The 15,201-nt window shown below is 42.2% G+C and overlaps 1 long non-coding RNA gene across 1 annotated transcript; it reads left to right on the top strand.

The window, feature by feature from the left end:
• The first annotated feature begins 9,532 nt into the window (after positions 1–9,532).
• Positions 9,533–11,981, top strand: LOC136423707 (uncharacterized). Its single transcript, XR_010753781.1, has 4 exons — positions 9,533–9,699; positions 10,415–10,521; positions 11,094–11,213; positions 11,761–11,981. It is a non-coding gene; the product is annotated as an uncharacterized lncRNA (long non-coding RNA).
• Positions 11,982–15,201: the final 3,220 nt, after the last annotated feature.

Below are 15,201 nucleotides of genomic sequence, written 5' to 3'. Positions count from 1 at the left end.
GTCTGCCGATCGTGTCTGTGACTTACGCTCGAGCTCGCAGGGGAAACGCAGGTTGTGAGTTTTAGAACATTTTGGTCTTGCTCGGAATGGTGTGTTAGAAACAAAATACAAAAATACAACAATATATGTATATAGAATGTGATGTTATATCTTAAGAAAACAATGTAATTACAATTGTTAAAAGCTGTGCTCTTATGAACTATATTAGTATATATCAGACATGTAATGAAATCAATGGGTCTTTGTTTTTTCTGTGTCTACTGAGTATTTTTCGTATTTAGCGCCAGGGATCCAATGGTCATTGTCCTTGGACTTGACCCTTAAGCGAGGTCAATGGTAACAAATCAGGTGACACGCGTTTGGTATTTAGCCACCTCGCTGCATGTGCAAACAATCTTAATGTGGCCTGCAATCGGCATTTTACGATTTATAATAATAATAATAATTATAGTCTTTATTGCATATTCCTGCCCAGATGGGCTAAATGCACACGTGGTCTATAAGAAGCATAATGCAAAATATGAATTGATAAGCAGCTAAATTGTAACATTGAAAAACTAAAAAACAGACAAACTGAGAACTATTGCTTAACTAATGTTGATCACCTAGTAGTTTCTCCTCTCTTTTTGAAACATTTGGGAACATGCCTACGTATGTTCGTTCTTACATGACATCAGGTAAAAAAAGTTGAGTTCAGAATGCTAAACATGGCGAGGAAAATCAAGGTGATCTGCGGGGGTGCGAGCTGAAGCCCGTCTGCTTCGAGAGGGAACCGACATCGGCGGACTTCAAGGAAGAATGTTTTATATATATCAATGTTGTTTATATTTTTTATGGAAAATAGATAAATTGATTCTATGAAAATTTGAATGTAACTTTAATCTGATTTGCTTGAAACTTCGCATTGGAAATATGATTGGTTATAATCAAACGTAGTAATCATAGTCAAACTTATTCAAGCAATCACCAGCGGAGGCTACACCTGTATTCAGTCAGATGCCACATTGGACAAACCCGTCTATTTTTAGATACGAGGCTGAGTCAATATGTTTTTACCCTGGGTTCCAGACTGTTTATCGGGCCTTTTAGCCGGTCCCCTTTAGCCGGTACCTTGTAGTCGGTTCCTTCGGCGGCACAGAGACCCCAGCCCGCATAACCCTAATAGGCGAACCCGGGGATTACTAGCCGGGGAGTTAATCGGTCCTACCAACAGTCTGGATTGGTGGTGAACCACGTGACCAATGCGGCAGGTGTCGATGACTTCATGGAGTCATACTACCCTGGACACGGGCGCACGAACGTCATCCAGTCTGGGAACGAGAACTGTGTCTAAAGGATGACCCGAAACCTCCGATGTGTAAAATAAGCAACTTTATCCGAGAAATCATTTGTATATGTCTGTTTTTATAGTAAAGATAAGAAAGAACGCTAGATAGGTACGTAGGGCATCCGATCTATATCACTGTAGGGCAACCACTACATTGTGACAATTTGACTATACATTTCACATTGGTTTTTAGTTCAAAACCACATTTTACTTTTTTAGATCTGTATATGTAGTACCTACAGGAACTATGTTAAATGCTTTTTTAATGGAGAGTTATCATCATTTTTAGAAAATGGAAAATTACATCATATACGGCAAGGATAGAGTTTTAGTGTTAGATTTTCTACTAGTCTTGTCTGATACACTGTTTGTGTAGTCACAAACCAGCCTTGGTCAACGTGACCGAAAAACTGCATCCCCACCTAATGTCGATAAGAGTGCTTTTGTACTTTGATAATAGCAATACAGATCAAATATCCCTGCACAGAAATGACGAAAACCTTCTTAAAATGAATGGAGTGACCACGTAAAATCTCCAATTTGCAACGAGCTATAAACTAATCAAACCTTGTTCATGATGATTAAGATTTCTACTATTATTACTTTTACGATGCCTCCAAACTCTTGTATCGACTTCAAGTTATTTTTATAATGATTATAAAAAAACAGACACCTTTTTTTGTTTTCATTGCGAACAAAACTTTAAACAGCATTGGGACTCAATAGAATATCTGTCACTACATGGCTAGCCTTTCTTTGTAGGTTCTTGTTGAGAGAGAAAGAGGGGGTGAGAGAGAGAGAGAGAGAGAGAGAGCAATGGCGAGAGCAAGAGAGAGAGAGAGAGCAATGGCAAGGGCAAGGGAGGGACGGAGAGAGAGAGAGAGAGAGCAACGGCAAGAGCAAGAGATGGAGAGCAATGGCGAGAGCAAGAGAGAGAGAGAGAGAGCAATGTCGAGAGCTAGAGAGAGAGCAAGAGAGAGAGCAAGAGAGGGAGAGCAATGGCGAGAGCAAGAGAGGGAGAGCAATGGCGAGAGCAAGAGAGGGAGAGAGAGAGAGAGAGCAATGGCGAGAGCAAGAGAGAGAGAGAGAGAGAAAGAGAGCAATGGCGAGAGAAAGAGAGGGAGAGAGAGAGAGAGAGAGAGCAATGGCGAGAGCAAGAGAAGAGAGATTGAAAAGAGAGAGATTCTTGTTGTTTTCATTTTTTTTCTTTGTTTGTATTGCGCTTCATGGCGCAACACACCACTGAATTCAGAAAGGTACAAACTGGATATCCAGACAGATTTATTTGATCCATTCACTCTAGAATGGGCCCCACTTTTTTGATAAACGTGTTTTTTATTTATTTTTTACGTGCTGGAGGTGTGGCTCTCCTCAAAAACAGGACCTCGGAGCTCCATTTAACGTCACTATCCAAGGGACGTCCATAACCTAAGGTAGGTACTCATTTTCACCTGGGTGTAAAGTGCCTTTCCCAAGGGCACAACGTCAAGGGGACTGGCCCAAGGTTTCAACGTAAACACCGCTGTGAGACTCCACAATGGCATCGCACCAAGGAACAGCCCCACCCCTAAATCTCAGCTCAAATATTAACCCGCACATCCCTGAATTCTGATATTGGCAACAACAAAAATGGCAAGCAAGTTGTGTCCGCTTTAGACAGTCACGCGTCTAAAGTTAAATCTCGGACGCTCGATTCATAATTAGGTAGAAAGGCCAGTTTCAAACGCCGACGGCAAAGCCATTATTTTGGTACAACGCAAAGGTAGTTACGCTAGAGTGTGCACCTAATGCCTAACTGAAGTGTATGTCTCAAGATTTTCGACACTATGAGAGGCAAAATAAGACATTTTGTTCTACTTCTATGGATCTTGGTTCTTCTTTGGAGCGGTGAGTACTAAATACTAGTCAAGATATCTTCACGGAAATTTCACACAAGTCTAACACGCCTCAGTTTTGGGAAATACGTCACACAGAAATGAGTTTATTTTCATTCATAACCACAAATATGAAGTTACACAGTCCAGAACATTATTTGAGCATACTGATTTGTTTGCCTATACTACCAAGAAGGCCTGTTATGATTTTTGCATTAAGCCAAGGTCTTGTCGTCAACCTGGCATCCAATCTATCATCGTTGTGCCAGGCTATCTTCGGTGAATGTTTCTTCGGGGCAGAAGGAGCTTTCTGCCGCCTGGGCTATCTTTGGCACCCGGTGGTTGTTTTACGCGGTTTTAGTATTTTTTGTGGATGACTAATCAAACTCCTACCGCGTAAAACTACTACCGGGTGCCAAAGTTTACCTCGGCGGTGGAAAGCCCATTATGCCCCGAAGAGAGCCCGGCCCCACCACGGTAGACTGGAGGTCGGGTCATGTCGTCAAAAAGCTGTTACAAGTGTTCAAGATGTGATGATATTGTCATTAACATGGTTCTGTGTGCACCCTTTCCGCAAAAAAAACTTCCCATAAATCGGAAGGAAACCATTTCATTCCCGTAATTTGTAGCGAGGTGACCAAATATTGCTCAATTGCCTTCCTAAACTTAGCGTAATGCGTACGTGCCCCCCTGAACCCATAGTAAAGCGTATGCCTACCAAAGACACCGCCCCCTCCCCAAGCAGGCCCCCTTGTACTAGTCACTGACTGGCAATTTCATAACACTTTTACACAATACAATGTCTTTTTCTCTTTATACTTGTATATCTACCTGTCTTATTTTGTCCGTCTTTCTAGTGTATTGGCGTTAAAAAATTTCAAATTCAAAAGATTCCAGTCCATTCTTGTTGAATTTGTACACATGTGTTGATCAGTTTGTTTACCTGTGACGCATTCGGCTGTGAATCTGACAAGAGTTAGATAGGGTCACACGTGATCTCAACCTTGGATCCGATTTTCTTATTTTCACACCTTTAAACTGAAAAAATTAACCTGGATATAGTCTAGATAATGTTTTCTGCAATTGATTTGAAACAGCAATATCTAAGATGGCATATGAAGCTTCGTAGCAGCAGTATCTAAGACGACATATAGAAAACAACACACTTAGTCTAGAATGTGCCCGCATGCCCTAAAGCGGGTATGGCACTGGACCCGCGGTACGTTGGCAACGTCGCTGCAACCTAAACTGTATTTCTGTTACCCTTGATTTATAGTGGGAATATCATTAAAAAAATCACAAGTATGACTGATAAGACAACAAAACACACAAAGTGTAAAAAGATTAGTTTTTGTGGATGAAATTCGTTGGGTGCGCTATCAGATCGCTCGGTCGCAGCAAGGTCGCCAACGTGCCACAGAACAGTGAGATAGCGCCGCTTAAGATTATCGTTCCGTACCTGCTCGACAAGTCGCTTTGACGTGCTTCTTATCACCGGCTGGGGTCAACAAGATGATGTTACGGATGAGTACTTCTAGATACAACCCCGCCACTTTACTGCCTCAGGTAAAAATACTGTAACTGCAGAAATGTTCGCGGTGGTTTTATGTTCGTGGTTTTCGCCGCGACAATTTCTACGTGAACTTAAAACCACCGCAAATATTTTGTCCAATACAGTAGGAGTTTGTGACTATAGCGCTGTCTCAAACTTAAAACCACCGCGAACACCCCATTTTCTATCTCCTTTGACCCGCGGTAAGTTGGTGACCTCGCTGCGTCCTAAACTGGGTTTGTGTTACCCTTGACTTTATAATAAGAATATCATGCAAAACGTGCAAGTATGACTAAGAAGACAACAAAACACACGAACAGTGAAAAAAAATCGTTTTTGTCGATGAAATTTGTTGAGCGCGCTGTCAAATCGCTCGGTTGCTGCGAGGTCGCCAACGTGCCGCAAGACCAATGAGATACCCACTTTAGTAAGATTGTCGTCCTATACCTGTTCGACACTTTGATGTGTTTGTTGTCACCGGCTGGGGTCAACAAGATGTTGTCACGGGTCATTACTTCTAGATACAACACTGTCGCTCACTACTGCTCGTGTCCCCGTCAGGCAAAACATTGTAACGAGCCATATTATGCATGGAGGAGATTAGGCCTGTAGCCCTGATATTCTCATAATCAGAAAATCTAAACGAGACCGGGTCACCCTATAAAACTAAAGGAGCAGATTTAAACGTGCAGATTCAAACCCGAAAAGGGAAGGCGATAAATGAAAGAAACCCTCTAAATCTCATCCTAATTCCACTACAGTTTTAATCTAACCCTCACCTTTGAACCCTTATACGTCTATATGTTAACGTTGCCAAAGAAACTCGTCTGCTCATTTGGTTGTCCCCACAGAAGTCCTGATAATACATTAGCTGGCAGCTACATGCAAAGTTTATCAAAATCATTATAATCACCACTGGGTCTACGTGGACCCCTGAACACATATGCTCCCACTGGTCGTAACAGAGAAGACAGGCGGTATATGTACAGTATTTACAGGTTCATCGTACGGAGAAATTCCCCTAGCTCTTTTCGACGAAAACAATGAACAGTGGATCAAGCTTAATGTTAAAACGTTCAGTCCAAAGCCAAAGGACTGCAACCCTTTTCAGTTCGGTGAGCGACAACAACCGGATTCGAACTCACGGCCTCGTAGGGCCGCTGGCCACTGGACAACGCACGCTACGTTTTATCATTACGTGCAAGTAGTGCTGGTTTCAACGTGGACCGAAAAAAAATACGAAAGGTTGACAAACATCTGTTTTAATCTTTTTTATCATTGTGTACAGTTCCAATCACCCCCACCGCAGATTTCCTGCTTGTAGCTGACGATGATCTCCAAAGCATCACGGAGGTGAACATAGCAGACGGCACCAAGCGCCCCCTGCCGCTGGGACAATTAACGCACCCTCGGGCCGTCAGCTACGACCCTCGGACCGACCACGTGTACTGGACGGACTACTGGGACGAGGTCATCATGCGGGCCCACAGGAACGGCTCCGGGAGGGAGATACTGGCGGACAGCGGAGTCATCAGTATGTTACACATCTATTCAGTAAAATTATCAGTAAACAATAACATTAAACATGTGCGACTTATTAACAGAATAACATATGGCTGTAGCTAAAGAGATGTTGACCGTCAGAATTGCGTGTTTCTCAGTAAGGCCACAGCAAGTAAATTTTATGGATGACATCCTCCGCAGACTCCAAAATTAATGAGATAGGGCGAAAAAAAAACAAGGCGGGCCAAAAAAAACAAGATTCCTATATTTTCAAATTTTGAGATCATAAGTCTTGTTAAACAAGAATTGAGGCGACGAAATATGATATTATGACCAACAGCTATATTCCTGTATTCAACCAAATAGATGCGTACACATCTCAACAGACTAACTACAACAAATGCAGAAAAGAGCTTGTTGTACCATCATCTGAAGCAACTACACTGGGAATTCGTATGCAATGAAACACCTTGTGTATACAGCTCAATTAACTAGACCCCCCCCCCCATTATTTACATAATGTACTTGCTAGAACAAATGCAGAAAATAGCTTATTATTATACCATCATGGGCAGGAACTACACTGGGTATTCATATGCAATGAAACACCTTAGACTGTCAACATTAAACTGTTCTTGAAGATGTGTATACAGCTCAATTAACTAGAACAAACGCAGAAAACAGCTTGTCATACCATCATGGGCAGGACCTACACTGGGAATTCATATGCAATGAAACACCTTAGACAGTCAACCTTTACGACATATCTGCCAATTTTGGGCATGTTGACCACCGTCGGAGGACAATGAAATTTCTTGTTTTTTATTTCGAAATCAGGCGAAAATTAATGAGCGCGCTGATGTCATCCATAAAAATTACTTGCTGTGGCCTAACTTAAGTGTTGCGCCTTCTTACAGTTTCCTATCGGAAAATGCACAGGCTGATATTTACTGCACTTTTGAGATGATCTGTGTTCTCCCCGTTGCGCTGCGTTGTTTGTATAATGTTTTAGTACAACGTTTTGTGTTGTGTTTATGTGCTGGACTGCATACTTTGAAACTCATTCTGACAGCCCTCCGGCACTGCCGACTACATACTAGTACTCACCTTCGCCAATAAGGTCATGTTGTCGGTAGCGTTTGTATCACTGCATGAAATGGCCTCGTATCCCGGCGTATACGTTCAGGGATTCCTCCGGAAATATTCCATATCCCGGTGCGGATTTAGCGTATCCGTTAGTTACGTTGTATCCGCCTGTATCCGTCAGTATCCGTCAGTATCCGCTAAGAATACAACAAAAAATCCCTGTACGTATACGCCGGGATACGAGGCCATTTCATGCAGTGTATGTGTGTACGTGTATATGTATGTGGATGACCAACATGGCTCGAAAAGGCCCGTGGATGAATTGTATTGGTATTCGCGGAAAAACGGGGGTTGGCTAGAGCCCAGTATGTTAGTCAGTGAGGTCTTAAGGAGACCTGGATTTTGGGCTTCCTGGCGACGTATTACAGTAGTGCAGTGGAAAGTCCGATTTTGATATCTCGTGTTCTGTATATGGTCGTGCGCTTTGAGTTGTAGATAGCTCTTGTTTATATAGCGCCACCATATTACACTAGTGGTTCAAAGCATTGCTTTAAGTAATACTGACTCTCCTTTTACTAGCCGCGGATGGCCTTGCCCTAGACCTCCCTGGGCGGAACGTGTACTGGACCGACCTCCATGCCGAGTCCATCTCTGTAGCCCGGCTGGACGGACGATATGTCCGAACGCTGGTGTCACAGGACGTCGGGCTCCTGGGGGATATTGTCGTGGATCCTGCAAATGGGTAACTCCTTCCAAAGCCCCCCTCTTACTGCACTCGCGGCAGCGTCGCTGCGGCCGATCGAAATGACAAAGCACTCAACAAATTCCATCGACAAAAAAAAAACGAATCTTTTTAAGCTTTGAGTGTTTTGTTGTTTTTGGTGGTCATACCTGTACGTTTTGAATGATATTTCCATTATGTATAAGGTCAGGGGTAACACAAATCCAATTTTGGGACGCAGCGACATCACCAGCGTGCCGCGGGTCCAGTGAGCGGGGGGCTTAACCCCCGTGAAAACGGAGCCATTGTTTTTGGTTTCTGTGTCAATGTGCTTGTGAATGTGTCTGTCTGTTTGTGTGTGTGTGTGTGTGTTGGTGTGTGTGCATATAGTTATTAAAATATTGACAGGATGTGAGGCGAAATATGTAAATGGTGCAACAAAAGACTGGCAGGATATAGGTATTCTGGCTCTGCCAACGTTCAATGTTCAAACCGCAATCTGACAAGTAAAAATAACAGAATTAGCGAAACATTTACAGTAATTTCCCAAGACCCTGCACCAAAGCGAGGCTGAAGTTGATGTTTCATACTTATCAACCATTACAGTATAGGTATGTGGCATTTGGTGGCAGTTTTTGCCAATCTAATACTGCTGTTCATGTTCCTATAACTTGTAGAGAATATTGCTGCGGACAGTCGACCTGGTTATGCGTGTAACGATTGACATTTTTCATCACAGTTATATGTTCTGGACCGACTGGAGATTGTATTGTAGAATTGAGCGAGCAGCCATGGACGGAACTGGGAGGACTGTCCTCATCAGCTACATCTTTGGTAGATCCCGCGGACTCGCCATTGACTACACCGGTGCGTATTTTCCTTGTACCGCTTGATAAACTGTGTTTTCCGATTCTTGGAGGGCTAATCACTCGTATTGTCTGTATGGGAAATGATATGCATAGGATCTAGATTACAAGCAAACATGCCTCTCAAGATTCCCAACGACTAGATATTCTTCAGGTCTTTTATGCAATAATCTGTAATCATGTCTTTAGAACGGAAACCGGTCATTATTATACATTGTCAGTTCGCTACAGCCGTTTCGCTACTTGGCAAAAGTCATTTCACTACACAGCAAAAGTACTTTCGCTACACGGAAAAAAGTCGTTTTGCTACATTGCAGAAGTCGTTTCGCCACATTGGAATGCTATCTCACTTATGTGTTTGCTGAAGTCAATGAATTGAAGATTGAAATGTAGTGAAATGACTTCTACCATGTAGCGAAATGACCTGTTTGGAGTACCTTGAGGCTCCACGAACACATTAGTAACATCTACTTATTGCTTAAGGTAAGGCAGCTATCCTACCATCCTAGAACGATATTCCCACTTATGTATGATATTCACTCTAATTAACAATCAATTATTCACAGAATATACATGTAGCTATCTTCCCTCTTTCCAACAGAGCAGAGAATTTATTGGAGTGACGCAGCATATCGCACCATACAAAGTGCCGATCTCTCTGGTCATAACCAGATCCATCTGACCGCCTTTCACCAGGGCAGCCTCTTTGGACTGGCTTTGGATAACCTCCACATGTACTGGACTGCCTGGAATGTGCCTTATGTAATAGTGTAAGTGTTTAATTTATTCTTTAACCCATTTGGTTTGGAAGAGACACGTCTTATGCATGGTTAACAGCAGAATTACTTGGCCAATAGCAGAATCATTATTACAGGCTTGGGATAGCAAAACTTGTTTTGTTTAGCCCCCGTCTATCGGCGCCACCATTTTGTGTCCCATCATGCCAAGGGAGTGGTGCATGATGGGAAGTGGTGTCACTTATTTTTTTTTACAGGTTTGCGACAGCAAAACCTGCAAAAATGTGTTATATTTGGAGTGGAATGTTATAAGCGTGTTTTTGCGGTCTTGTGTGTTAAAACGTTGTAGCAGGGCATTACCTTGCTTCACAACTAAAATAAAAGATTAATAGTTTGTCTTTCAAACATGCAGTTTAGGTTATATTTGTGTAACAATGGAATGCTTATCATATGCATGAAAGTATCTTCTGTGTTGGTACAATACATCATGGAACATTTTCCAACACATATTTTCAACCAGAAGTCCTCTGGTCACCTTCAGTGAGCCGGGACAGGGGCCGCTACCAACTTTCAATAACCTTTGACCCGTTTCTCACATCACATATACACCTACGTGACGTCACGTTTTCTGACCAATAAGGTCCTCAGTCATTCGAAAAAAAAAATCAGTGAATCCACTGTATAGTTTAATTAGGAATATACTTGTAATTGAATGTTTTCATAATGGCCTACCTTTTTTTTTCTCCAGGGCTCCAAAATCATCGCCAAACAGACATCAATATCTTGCCTCTGGGTTTCCATCACCTAATGGTATCTATGTCAACAGGACGGACGCTTACGCAATCCCGTCGTCAGGTGATTAAAGTTTTGCTATAGCAAAACCTGTATTGTCCTAGTTGATGCATTTGGGTGCCGCCATGTTTGTTTCCTTGCGGGGCCCATGTTGTTTGTTTTTGGATGCCATATTGTTTGTTTATCTACGAGCGCCATCTTGTTTTCGGCTATCAATTTGCTTTGAGAGAAAAAAAAGCGTCATATTTACTGGAAATCAGTTATTTTTATGCTTCATGTTTTTTTATACTTAATGGAATTCCACGTGTAACAAGATGTAACAAGTGTTAATATTAATGGCCCACTTACACGCATGTGCAACACCCCTTCCCCAAAAGGGAATTCCTGGCTTAGCCAGCGTCTGTGAGTGCAGCTTCAGGTAAACCACTACTGTAGAAAGATACAGAGAAGGTAGAGAAACCTTTACACCACGTGGACAAATTAGGTCAGATTTACGGCTTGTCATGTCTATACCTTACCTGGTTTTGATGCTATGACTTTATTTGTATGTTGATTTTGCCTGAAGCAAAAACATCAGAAACAGTTGCTCAGGCAAGATATTCGTAGCTATATATATATTTATATTTCTTTTCCAGCCTGCTCGGTGTCTAACGGAGGATGTGGGGAGTTGTGTCTGGCTCGGCCCGGAGGGAGGACGTGCGCTTGTCGGAACAGCTGGACCCTACAAAACGACAGCGCTTCCTGTAGCCCAATAGGTGAAAAATGTTTCATTTTGTGTAAATAAGAAAAGCTAAGTAACTGATGTCTTTAACCTTTAAGGGTGGCAACTATGAGAAATAAAAAAAAGGCCTAAATGATTCCACTGTAACAAGCAGTGAGTGAGTTAAGCCCCCCTCTCACTGGACCTGAGGCACGCTGGCTGCGTCGCTGCGTCCTAAACTGGATTTATATTACCCTTGTCTGTAATGGGAATATCATTCAAATCGTACAGGTATGATAAAAAAAGACAGCAAAATACACAAAATATTAGTTTTGAGTGCTTTGTTAATTCGATTGGCCGTAGCGACGCCGCCAGCGTGCCGCGGGTCGAGTGAGAGGAGGGCTTCGGGCAGTCATCCATCAGGTGTTTATGATATAATGATAGCCGGTAGATAATGATTATTATATGATACTGGTTGAGAAAGCAGCGTGTCTGAGTTTTTGCAGTTGGTCATAAAATAGAGGATACAATGTTAATCTGATAGATTGATAGCCAATCATGTACATCATGCAGCTAAAACTGTTATCCCAATGTTGATGCAGCGCCCGTGTCTCCCAGCTTTTTGTGGATCGATCGTGAGCGGATGTTTGACAGTACTTCAGTGGTGATGTTGCCCGGAGATAGTAGCAGGATCCGGGGGTCGTCTGGCAGTTTCCCCATAACGACACTTCTCACCGTCCAACCGCCTTCTTACATAGACGCAATAGACTACGACATCCGTCAGAACCTACTGTTTTGGGTCAACCCTGGGCTGAAGGGAATATACATGGTAGGTTCCCTTACCTTTTTCATTACCTTCACCAGGAGGTTGTGTTTTCGTTTTTTTTTCTATTATGGTAGAGTGGAAAAGTGTGTAAGCTGTAAAGGGGTTTTAAGATATTTGTAAGGTGGGTGGGTATCGAGGTAATGAATGTTCGAGCATGGGCTTCCTGGCGGCTTCCAACGGTATCGCAGCGGCCTGCGTATGTTTGTGAATTTGTATGTTATCAGCATAACTCGAGAAGCTGTGGATGGATCCTCATGATATTTCGTAGTTGGTTGAGATTCGGAAAAACGAAGGTCAAGTTCGATTATGTGCTTGCCATCGGCTTCCTATGGTACTGCAGTAAGGTCTTATTTTCTGGAAGTGCTATGATTACGTTCCTGGCTTTTAAATAGTCGATAGCTCTAATTTTATTTATTCATTTATTCTATCATAACTTTTACAATTTTTTTTTTCAAACTTCAAAAGGTGGTGAGTTACTTGACGCTTAAATGTTTACCATAATAGTTATATCAGTTATCTGCGATAAAACACCCAGCAGTTGTCTGGTTGATTCTTAGTTGCTAAAAGCCGATGAAACGTCTATCCAACGCATTTACAATTCAAATCTTCCTCTTTTTTGGCCAGACTGATTTCAACCAAGTCAGTCACCGAGCTACTGTTCGTGGGATTTCCAATGCCGTCAAACACCTGGCAGCTGATTGGTTGAACCAGAACCTGTATTATACGGACGGTGTCTACAACTGGATTGGGATGGTCAACTACAACACGTCATACCATCACGTCATCATTCAAACGCGGTTGGACCGACCGCGTGGCGTCGTGGTACACCCCATTAGAGGGTAAATATTTGTTTTTTCTGTTCTTTTTATCTTGTCTACTCCTTACGGAATGTACACATATTGTTTTGCTCCGTTTCTTTCCCTTCCTCTTCTTCTTCTGCTCGAAACTACGACCTTGGCAATATGGCTGCTAAAATGGTTACTCGTAAAGTAGTAGACGCCCTACGGTGTTAGATTACATTATGTAGCAAGTGGCAGGACAGAGCTGGAGGGGATGGTCACCATACATGTATGGGAATGTGCTTGTGTAAAAATAAACAGAGCAGTACGTAGTTTGTTCGGCCAGACCATGTGAAAACAAATGGACAATTATACTAATATCTTGTATTCCAGAAATGTTACTACAATCTTGTTTTTTTTTATAGAAATTTTACCTTTCTAGTTACATTTTATCCACGGTACTGGGAGCTTACCTGGCCGCCTAGGTCATTTAGCTTGCATCGGCGAATTTCAAGGGGTTGGGATTAAGTTACATGTACCTCAATCTACGGACTTGTTAATCCGGAGATCGGCCGCCAGAAAAAGGTCAATGTTTATTGCGACTGGGCCGGTAAAAATCCCTATTCCCGGCCCGAAAGAGAATGATACCAGGCTAAAAAAAATTGCATATATGCTATGTCCCTACCTTGCCTGTTATGCTCTACATGACATTTAAAAAAAATCGTGGAAAAGTGTGGCTGCATGGTGACTTTTTCTTTAATGTTATGAATAATTTCATCTGCAAGGTTCTTGTTCTGGAACGACTGGGGAAAGGAACCCAAGATTGAGAGGGCCACTATGTCCGGAGAGAACCGAACAGTCCTGGTCAAGGAAAACCTCCAACGACCCAGTGGTATGGTCATCGACTACATTAATGACAGGTATGTCACGGTGATGCTATGGTCATGATTTGAAATAGGGGCTCGGCCGGCTAGTTTACGTGCAACTTCGGGATATACGTGTCCTTGAACATGTTTCGATCGTCTGGCATTTCTTTGGGGGGGTCCCCAGTTTTTAACTCGCAGTTAAAATCAACCCGGAACCCGATGACAGAGAGACGGCGTAACCTATAACGCCGAAAACACCACGGGGAACATTTGTGTCTTCGTAGCCCGGCCGGGGCTAACTCCTCCCCCCACGGGCACCGGTACTGCGCGGTGATGACCACAGCATAAATGTGGTGTTTGAATAAATTCAAAGGAATAAGGTAACAGAGAAATGTATGCATACATTTCAGCCGAATAATTTGAAATACACGAACTGAAAGATTTTTAAAATCACTTTCACAGGCTGTTTTGGGCTGACACTGGTCTTGACGTCATAGAGTCATGTGACTTGAATGGAAGCAACAGACGACTTTTCTACGCACTGTCGGGAACACTGTTTTACGACATCACCTTTGATGGAGTACGTAGCAGCTTTATATAAAATACATTTGATCATTAGGTGTTAATAACCTACCCTAAGGATCATGTCATTACAGTGACGTAACAACCGGTCAGTAACCTTTAACTACAGAATAAACCACCGAGTGAGCGAAGCGAGTTAAAGGTATACATTTCTGACCGTCCTTCATTTCATAGTGCAATGACTGCGCATGACTACGAATTTATATCTTTCTATCTTAAGCTAATGTTATAAGTGTTCTATAAGCATATGATAATGGTTTTACATCTTAGAATGGTTATCTATTTGAAACTTTAACACTGGTTCTGTTCTTTCAGAGGGAGATTGTTATAGCAGATTGGTACAATGACAGACTGATCTTTGCTAACGGCACGGATGAGGTGGCAGTTGGAGACAGCAAGGCTGCCTACATATTTGGCGTTGAGTTCTACGATGAGAGTAGACAACCTTGGACAGAAAGTAATATGTTTCATGTCGGCATTCATAATTTCAGCATAATGATATCAAGTAGTTGATAAACCAGGCATATGATTTTAACATGCTTTCGTCAAAACAAATATTAGCCATTTAAAAGGCAACTCAAGCAATATTAGGGCCCAAAAATCGGATTTTGAAAGTCAATTTATTTAGTCATTTCTATACATGATTAGTTCAAACAAGACTATCGCAATGTATAGCGACGTCCATCATGCAAAAATACAACGTCGTTGCCATTTGGGAACTCACTGAAAATCGTCACCGGGGCTTTTGTAGGCTCACGAAACTAAGGAGATCATCATGCGGCACGTTTTTGCGCGGTTTTGAAATGCTCAAAGTATGACATTATTACGCAAATGTACTACATAGTGTTAGTAGAAGTCACTATCATAAAGATTTCAACATTGCTTATTTCCGTATTTTTGGCCCTAATATTGCTTTGGTTGCCTTTAAAGGTACGTATGGTAGCATTTTTGGGCCAAAATTTTGTTTTCATGTTTGATTTATAAGATACT

Source organism: Branchiostoma lanceolatum, chromosome 17, assembly GCF_035083965.1.
Source record: "Branchiostoma lanceolatum isolate klBraLanc5 chromosome 17, klBraLanc5.hap2, whole genome shotgun sequence".
Classification (NCBI taxonomy): domain Eukaryota; kingdom Metazoa; phylum Chordata; class Leptocardii; order Amphioxiformes; family Branchiostomatidae; genus Branchiostoma; species Branchiostoma lanceolatum.
Note: the sequence above shows the minus strand (reverse complement) of the source record. Positions and strands in the feature narration are given on the sequence as shown.